The sequence below is a fragment of the Hemiscyllium ocellatum genome (genome assembly GCF_020745735.1).
Source record: "Hemiscyllium ocellatum isolate sHemOce1 chromosome 27 unlocalized genomic scaffold, sHemOce1.pat.X.cur. SUPER_27_unloc_34, whole genome shotgun sequence".
Lineage (NCBI taxonomy): Eukaryota > Metazoa > Chordata > Chondrichthyes > Orectolobiformes > Hemiscylliidae > Hemiscyllium > Hemiscyllium ocellatum.
In genome coordinates this window covers 157824-167125 of record NW_026867503.1, presented here as the reverse complement: position 1 = coordinate 167125, position 9302 = coordinate 157824, and the positions used below count along the sequence as shown (strand labels likewise).

Genomic DNA, 9302 nt, shown 5'->3' with positions numbered 1-9302 from the left:
GAAATCAGCTCGAGGTGACATCGAATAATAGCAGAGGATGGTTTCGATCCTCTGGGTTATGGGCCCAGCACGCTCCCTCTGCGCCACTCTGCTGCCACGCTGTGACCGCTGTCCACACAGCACTTCAGCTTTTCATCTGGCACGCGGCTCGCACGCTGGAGACTGATGTCAAAGACCTCCGCTGCTGTCGTGTGATATGCTGTTTAGCAGACGTACGGAGGCTGTGTAAATAGAAACGTTTTTACTAAATTCCCACATTCTGTTGGTCGAACTGTGATTTCAGACTGAATCACAACATGTGTCGCAGCGCAGACGGAGGCCATGCGGCCCACCTTCGCTCTGCTGGTTCTATGCTTAAGTCAAGGTGTGTCTCTATTCGTTTCATTCTCTCGCATTCTCAGCGTAAATCTGCACATCTGACAAGAAACAGAGCCAGGCAGGTGCGAGCGTGGGCTGCACCATCGCTTAAGGGTGGCTGTTAGTGAGTTCATAATTCAGCCGGCCCCGCCGAGAATTACAATTGTCGTCTATCAGTTTTACTTTTACATAATAAAGCCTGGGACATTCATTGTGGAGACACCGGGGACAGTCTGCAGACACATCCGTGTCACGAGGAACTAGCTTTGTGCTCCGGGGCCGCCGCCCTTTCAGCCTTTCAGTGTTTTGCCTGTTCCCGAGTTCTCTCATTGGCTCGGAGGAGAGAAGGGGTTTGAATTCCTGATGTGCAGGAAGGACAATTCTTTCAATGTCTCAGATCAGTTCATACCCCGAGAACATCAGAGTCAATCTCCCGGCCTCTACAACAAGAGGACGTTGTCTGGACTGTCTCTGGACAATCGTTAGGATGAATGTAGATTGGTAAATGTATTTGGTGACAGTTCTGTTCTAGCCCTGTGAGCGAAACGTGGATCTGAAGGAATAAAAGGGTCATTAACAACATCGATCTGAAATTGGATACGTGACAAGAAACAGAGCCATCACTAACAGTTTGCTTTTGAACTGGAGAAGGTTTCTCGTGAAATTAGCTTGAGGCTCGAGGTATGCAAGGTCAACATAACTTAGGTAAAACACGCAAACACTTGCCTCTTTAGCAGACAGTGAAAGGATTACAAGACGCAAATTAAACATTTTCGACAAGTGATACAGGGGACTGGGAAGATAAGTATTATAAACTGTGAACACCAATGTTCTGGAGCACAATACTTACATTCAAAGACCGAAAACATCCAGGTCCTGATTAATCAGATTGCATTGTGGTACTTTTCTGCAAAACTTCCACTTGTAATGTCCTACAAAAGAGTGACAAAACCCATCCCTGTCAGCCCAGGATAGAAAATCCGAAGGGATGAACGTTTGCTTATTTTCTGAAGACTCACAAAGCCAAGACTGGGTTTTGGTGATTGTTTCCTTTCCACTCCCAGGAGCCGCAGTGGTTGGGGCGGTGGGTTGGGAAAAGTAAAACGTGCCCGTCAGCAGCGTGTGGGGTTATTTCAGCTTCCTCTCATCTGACAACGCTGTGACTTGACTCCGATGTTCTCAGAGATATTTATTGACGCGAGACAATGAGAAGATTCTCATTCCAATTCCCGCAGATCGGGAATTCAAACCGTTTGCCGGCTTCAGGACAATGAGAAAGATTAATTGGGGTGTGTGAAGAAGCTGTGAGCTGCATTTCAAACAGTTAGGTGGACTCAGATGCGTCATCCATTGCGCCCCGGCCCTTTGCGTATCTTACGCCACCATGCTGCAGAGTTCTGACGTTAACACGGACATGCGCAGCAATGGGAACAATCACAAGGTCAACAACCAAAGATAATCAGCGTCACTGATTCCCTTCCACAGTCACAACTTTGTGAAGCAGTATCTTTCACTGGCAAAGGAAACACCCTTGTCCTCAGGTGCCTGCTTCATTTCGATCACGATTTCCAGCCCCTCACTGTTCTAGTCTCATTTACAAACACTTGGCTCATAGCCTCAAAAGAAGCTCTGCGTGTATCTGCTTGTTCCACCCGAACAGGCAGTGGGTTACAGTTTCCCACCACTCCCAATGTGAGTGAAATATTTTTCCCCCTCCACTGATTTGAATCTTAAAGAAGAAGCCGGGGAGCAAGCTCCCTTTCTTTTCGGCGACATTTCTCATTTTGTAGTCGGCAGGGTTCACACCTGCGTGGGGAAAGCGCAATGGATTTCAAGTCCATCGCATTAACCACTCGGCCCACGAATACAGAACCACACTGACAGCTTCACTTCCCAGGTCTGTCTGCCTGTGGAGCAGAGAAAGAGTGAATTATCGCAGAGTTTGTTTGAATCCAATCATTTCACAGTGATTCGAAAGGGTTAAATATCTGCACACGGCGAGTCTGGGTGTTTCATCGCAAAAGATGAAATGAACTTTCAGTCAAAAACAAAGCACGAGACTGCAGGAGGAACTGAGAAGGTCAGGCTACATGGGTGGAATGAGAATCAGAGACAACGTTTCAGAATTCCGTTTTCTCCGACAGGTACTGTCGCGTTTCTCTTTTTGTCTCAGCTTCTCAGCATCCGCATTCCCTCACGTCAGACATTAATTCAATCCAGAAACCCCTTTGGGGAAAGGATTTCTGTTTGGGGAACATTTTCCTGACCCCATTAAAAGCGGACGCTTTCAAAGCCAAGAACGGGCAGCAAACACACCGGCCCTGGATGGGCTCGAACCACCAACCTTTCGGTTAACAGCCGAACGCGCTAACCAATTGCGCCACAGAGGCAGGTGCGAGCGTGGGCTGCACCATCGCTTAGGGGAGGCTGTTAGTGAGTTCATAATTCAGCCGGCCCCGCCGAGAATTACAATTGTCGTCTATCAGTTTTACTTTTACATAATAAAGCCTGGGACATTCATTGTGGAGACACCGGGGACAGTCTGCAGACACATCCATGTCACGAGGAACTAGCTTTGTGCTCCGGGGCCGTCGCCCTTCCAGCCTTTCAGTGTTTTGCCTGTTCACGAGTTCTCTCATTGGCTCGGAGGAGAGAAGGGGTTTGAATTCCTGATGTGCAGGAAGGACAATTCTTTCAATGTCTCAGATCAGTTCATACCCCGAGAACATCAGAGTCAATCTCCCGGCCTCTACAACAAGAGGACGTTGTCTGGACTGTCTCTGGACAATCGTTAGGATGAATGTAGATTGGTAAACGTATTTGGTGACAGTTCTGTTCTAGCCCTGTGAGCGAAACGTGGATCTGAAGGAATAAAAGGGTCATTAACGGCATCGATCTGAAATTGGATACGTGACAAGAAACAGAGCCATCACTAACAGTTTGCTTTTGAACTGGAGAAGGTTTCTCGTGAAATTAGCTTGAGGCTCGAGGTATGCAAGGTCAACATAACTTAGGTAAAACACGCAAACACTTGCCTCTTTAGCAGACAGTGAAAGGATTACAAGACGCAAATTAAACATTTTCGACAAGTGATACAGGGGACTGGGAAGATAAGTATTATAAACTGTAAACACCAATGTTCTGGAGCACAATACTTACATTCAAAGACCGAAAACATCCAGGCCCTGATTAATCAGATTGCATTGTGGTACTTTTCTGCAAAACTTCCACTTGTAATGTCCTACAAAAGAGTGACAAAACCCATCCCTGTCAGCCCAGGATAGAAAATCCGAAGGGATGAACGTTTGCTTATTTTCTGAAGACTCACAAAGCCAAGACTGGGTTTTGGTGATTGTTTCCTTTCCACTCCCAGGAGCCGCAGTGGTTGGGGCGGTGGGTTGGGAAAAGTAAAACGTGCCCGTCAGCAGCGTGTGGGGTTATTTCAGCTTCCTCTCATCTGACAACGCTGTGACTTGACTCCGATGTTCTCAGAGATATTTATTGACGCGAGACAATGAGAAGATTCTCATTCCAATTCCCGCAGATCGGGAATTCAAACCGTTTGCCGGCTTCAGGACAATGAGAAAGATTAATTGGGGTGTGTGAAGAAGCTGTGAGCTGCATTTCAAACAGTTAGGTGGACTCAGATGCGTCATCCATTGCGCCCCGGCCCTTTGCGTATCTTACGCCACCATGCTGCAGAGTTCTGACGTTAACACGGACATGCGCAGCAATGGGAACAGTCACAAGGTCAACAACCAAAGATAATCAGCGTCACTGATTCCCTTCCACAGTCACAACTTTGTGAAGCAGTATCTTTCACTGGCAAAGGAAACACCCTTGTCCTCAGGTGCCTGCTTCATTTCGATCACGATTTCCAGCCCCTCACTGTTCTAGTCTCATTTACAAACACTTGGCTCATAGCCTCAAAAGAAGCTCTGCGTGTATCTGCTTGTTCCACCCGAACAGGCAGTGGGTTACAGTTTCCCACCACTCCCAATGTGAGTGAAATATTTTTCCCCCTCCACTGATTTGAATCTTAAAGAAGAAGCCGGGGAGCAAGCTCCCTTTCTTTTCGGCGACATTTCTCATTTTGTAGTCGGCAGGGTTCACACCTGCGTGGGGAAAGCGCAATGGATTTCAAGTCCATCGCATTAACCACTCGGCCCACGAATACAGAACCACACTGACAGCTTCACTTCCCAGGTCTGTCTGCCTGTGGAGCAGAGAAAGAGTGAATTATCGCAGAGTTTGTTTGAATCCAATCATTTCACAGTGATTCGAAAGGGTTAAATATCTGCACACGGCGAGTCTGGGTGTTTCATCGCAAAAGATGAAATGAACTTTCAGTCAAAAACAAAGCACGAGACTGCAGGAGGAACTGAGAAGGTCAGGCTACATGGGTGGAATGAGAATCAGAGACAACGTTTCAGAATTCCGTTTTCTCCGACAGGTACTGTCGCGTTTCTCTTTTTGTCTCGGCTTCTCAGCATCCGCATTCCCTCACGTCAGACATTAATTCAATCCAGAAACCCCTTTGGGGAAAGGATTTCTGTTTGGGGAACATTTTCCTGACCCCATTAAAAGCGGACGCTTTCAAAGCCAAGAACGGGCAGCAAACACACCGCCCCTGGATGGGCTCGAACCACCAACCTTTCGGTTAACAGCCGAACGCGCTAACCAATTGCGCCACAGAGGCAGGTGCGAGCGTGGGCTGCACCATCGCTTAGGGGAGGCTGTTAGTGAGTTCATAATTCAGCCGGCCCCGCCGAGAATTACAATTGTCGTCCATCAGTTTTACTTTTACATAATAAAGCCTGGGACATTCATTGTGGAGACACCGGGGACAGTCTGCAGACACATCCATGTCACGAGGAACTAGCTTTGTGCTCCGGGGCCGTCGCCCTTCCAGCCTTTCAGTGTTTTGCCTGTTCCCGAGTTCTCTCATTGGCTCGGAGGAGAGAAGGGGTTTGAATTCCTGATGTGCAGGAACGACAATTCTTTCAATGTCTCAGATCAGTTCATACCCCGAGAACATCAGAGTCAATCTCCCGGCCTCTACAACAAGAGGACGTTGTCTGGACTGTCTCTGGACAATCGTTAGGATGAATGTAGATTGGTAAATGTATTTGGTGACAGTTCTGTTCTAGCCCTGTGAGCGAAACGTGGATCTGAAGGAATAAAAGGGTCATTAACAACATCGATCTGAAATTGGATACGTGACAAGAAACAGAGCCATCACTAACAGTTTGCTTTTGAACTGGAGAAGGTTTCTCGTGAAATTAGCTTGAGGCTCGAGGTATGCAAGGTCAACATAACTTAGGTAAAACACGCAAACACTTGCCTCTTTAGCAGACAGTGAAAGGATTACAAGACGCAAATTAAACATTTTCGACAAGTGATACAGGGGACTGGGAAGATAAGTATTATAAACTGTGAACACCAATGTTCTGGAGCACAATACTTACATTCAAAGACCGAAAACATCCAGGTCCTGATTAATCAGATTGCATTGTGGTACTTTTCTGCAAAACTTCCACTTGTAATGTCCTACAAAAGAGTGACAAAACCCATCCCTGTCAGCCCAGGATAGAAAATCCGAAGGGATGAACGTTTGCTTATTTTCTGAAGACTCACAAAGCCAAGACTGGGTTTTGGTGATTGTTTCCTTTCCACTCCCAGGAGCCGCAGTGGTTGGGGCGGTGGGTTGGGAAAAGTAAAACGTGCCCGTCAGCAGCGTGTGGGGTTATTTCAGCTTCCTCTCATCTGACAACGCTGTGACTTGACTCCGATGTTCTCAGAGATATTTATTGACGCGAGACAATGAGAAGATTCTCATTCCCGCAGATCGGGAATTCAAACCGTTTGCCGGCTTCAGGACAATGAGAAAGATTAATTGGGGTGTGTGAAGAAGCTGTGAGCTGCATTTCAAACAGTTAGGTGGACTCAGATGCGTCATCCATTGCGCCCCGGCCCTTTGCGTATCTTACGCCACCATGCTGCAGAGTTCTGACGTTAACACGGACATGCGCAGCAATGGGAACAGTCACAAGGTCAACAACCAAAGATAATCAGCGTCACTGATTCCCTTCCACAGTCACAACTTTGTGAAGCAGTATCTTTCACTGGCAAAGGAAACACCCTTGTCCTCAGGTGCCTGCTTCATTTCGATCACGATTTCCAGCCCCTCACTGTTCTAGTCTCATTTACAAACACTTGGCTCATAGCCTCAAAAGAAGCTCTGCGTGTATCTGCTTGTTCCACCCGAACAGGCAGTGGGTTACAGTTTCCCACCACTCCCAATGTGAGTGAAATATTTTTCCCCCTCCACTGATTTGAATCTTAAAGAAGAAGCCGGGGAGCAAGCTCCCTTTCTTTTCGGCGACATTTCTCATTTTGTAGTCGGCAGGGTTCACACCTGCGTGGGGAAAGCGCAATGGATTTCAAGTCCATCGCATTAACCACTCGGCCCACGAATACAGAACCACACTGACAGCTTCACTTCCCAGGTCTGTCTGCCTGTGGAGCAGAGAAAGAGTGAATTATCGCAGAGTTTGTTTGAATCCAATCATTTCACAGTGATTCGAAAGGGTTAAATATCTGCACACGGCGAGTCTGGGTGTTTCATCGCAAAAGATGAAATGAACTTTCAGTCAAAAACAAAGCACGAGACTGCAGGAGGAACTGAGAAGGTCAGGCTACATGGGTGGAATGAGAATCAGAGACAACGTTTCAGAATTCCGTTTTCTCCGACAGGTACTGTCGCGTTTCTCTTTTTGTCTCGGCTTCTCAGCATCCGCATTCCCTCACGTCAGACATTAATTCAATCCAGAAACCCCTTTGGGGAAAGGATTTCTGTTTGGGGAACATTTTCCTGACCCCATTAAAAGCGGACGGTTTCAAAGCCAAGAACGGGCAGCAAACACACCGCCCCTGGATGGGCTCGAACCACCAACCTTTCGGTTAACAGCCGAACGCGCTAACCAATTGCGCCACAGAGGCACGTGCGAGCGTGGGCTGCACCATCGCTTAGGGGAGGCTGTTAGTGAGTTCATAATTCAGCCGGCCCCGCCGAGAATTACAATTGTCGTCTATCAGTTTTACTTTTACATAATAAAGCCTGGGACATTCATTGTGGAGACACCGGGGACAGTCTGCAGACACATCCATGTCACGAGGAACTAGCTTTGTGCTCCGGGGCCGTCGCCCTTCCAGCCTTTCAGTGTTTTGCCTGTTCCCGAGTTCTCTCATTGGCTCGGAGGAGAGAAGGGGTTTGAATTCCTGATGTGCAGGAACGACAATTCTTTCAATGTCTCAGATCAGTTCATACCCCGAGAACATCAGAGTCAATCTCCCGGCCTCTACAACAAGAGGACGTTGTCTGGACTGTCTCTGGACAATCGTTAGGATGAATGTAGATTGGTAAATGTATTTGGTGACAGTTCTGTTCTAGCCCTGTGAGCGAAACGTGGATCTGAAGGAATAAAAGGGTCATTAACAACATCGATCTGAAATTGGATACGTGACAAGAAACAGAGCCATCACTAACAGTTTGCTTTTGAACTGGAGAAGGTTTCTCGTGAAATTAGCTTGAGGCTCGAGGTATGCAAGGTCAACATAACTTAGGTAAAACACGCAAACACTTGCCTCTTTAGCAGACAGTGAAAGGATTACAAGACGCAAATTAAACATTTTCGACAAGTGATACAGGGGACTGGGAAGATAAGTATTATAAACTGTGAACACCAATGTTCTGGAGCACAATACTTACATTCAAAGACCGAAAACATCCAGGTCCTGATTAATCAGATTGCATTGTGGTACTTTTCTGCAAAACTTCCACTTGTAATGTCCTACAAAAGAGTGACAAAACCCATCCCTGTCAGCCCAGGATAGAAAATCCGAAGGGATGAACGTTTGCTTATTTTCTGAAGACTCACAAAGCCAAGACTGGGTTTTGGTGATTGTTTCCTTTCCACTCCCAGGAGCCGCAGTGGTTGGGGCGGTGGGTTGGGAAAAGTAAAACGTGCCCGTCAGCAGCGTGTGGGGTTATTTCAGCTTCCTCTCATCTGACAACGCTGTGACTTGACTCCGATGTTCTCAGAGATATTTATTGACGCGAGACAATGAGAAGATTCTCATTCCCGCAGATCGGGAATTCAAACCGTTTGCCGGCTTCAGGACAATGAGAAAGATTAATTGGGGTGTGTGAAGAAGCTGTGAGCTGCATTTCAAACAGTTAGGTGGACTCAGATGCGTCATCCATTGCGCCCCGGCCCTTTGCGTATCTTACGCCACCATGCTGCAGAGTTCTGACGTTAACACGGACATGCGCAGCAATGGGAACAGTCACAAGGTCAACAACCAAAGATAATCAGCGTCACTGATTCCCTTCCACAGTCACAACTTTGTGAAGCAGTATCTTTCACTGGCAAAGGAAACACCCTTGTCCTCAGGTGCCTGCTTCATTTCGATCACGATTTCCAGCCCCTCACTGTTCTAGTCTCATTTACAAACACTTGGCTCATAGCCTCAAAAGAAGCTCTGCGTGTATCTGCTTGTTCCACCCGAACAGGCAGTGGGTTACAGTTTCCCACCACTCCCAATGTGAGTGAAATATTTTTCCCCCTCCACTGATTTGAATCTTAAAGAAGAAGCCGGGGAGCAAGCTCCCTTTCTTTTCGGCGACATTTCTCATTTTGTAGTCGGCAGGGTTCACACCTGCGTGGGGAAAGCGCAATGGATTTCAAGTCCATCGCATTAACCACTCGGCCCACGAATACAGAACCATACTGACAGCTTCACTTCCCAGGTCTGTCTGCCTGTGGAGCAGAGAAAGAGTGAATTATCGCAGAGTTTGTTTGAATCCAATCATTTCACAGTGATTCGAAAGGGTTAAATATCTGCACACGGCGAGTCTGGGTGTTTCATCGCAAAAGATGAAA

The 9302-nt window shown here is 47.2% G+C and overlaps 3 non-coding genes across 3 annotated transcripts; all 3 read right to left on the bottom strand.

Annotated features, from left to right (window-relative positions):
* Positions 1-2673: 2673 nt before the first annotated feature.
* Positions 2674-2747, bottom strand: trnan-guu (transfer RNA asparagine (anticodon GUU)). The gene has a single exon. It is a non-coding gene; the product is annotated as a tRNA-Asn (tRNA).
* Positions 2748-4982: 2235 nt separating this feature from the next.
* Positions 4983-5056, bottom strand: trnan-guu (transfer RNA asparagine (anticodon GUU)). Its single transcript has one exon. It is a non-coding gene; the product is annotated as a tRNA-Asn (tRNA).
* Positions 5057-7285: 2229 nt separating this feature from the next.
* trnan-guu (transfer RNA asparagine (anticodon GUU)) lies at positions 7286-7359 on the bottom strand. Its single transcript has one exon. It is a non-coding gene; the product is annotated as a tRNA-Asn (tRNA).
* Positions 7360-9302: the final 1943 nt, after the last annotated feature.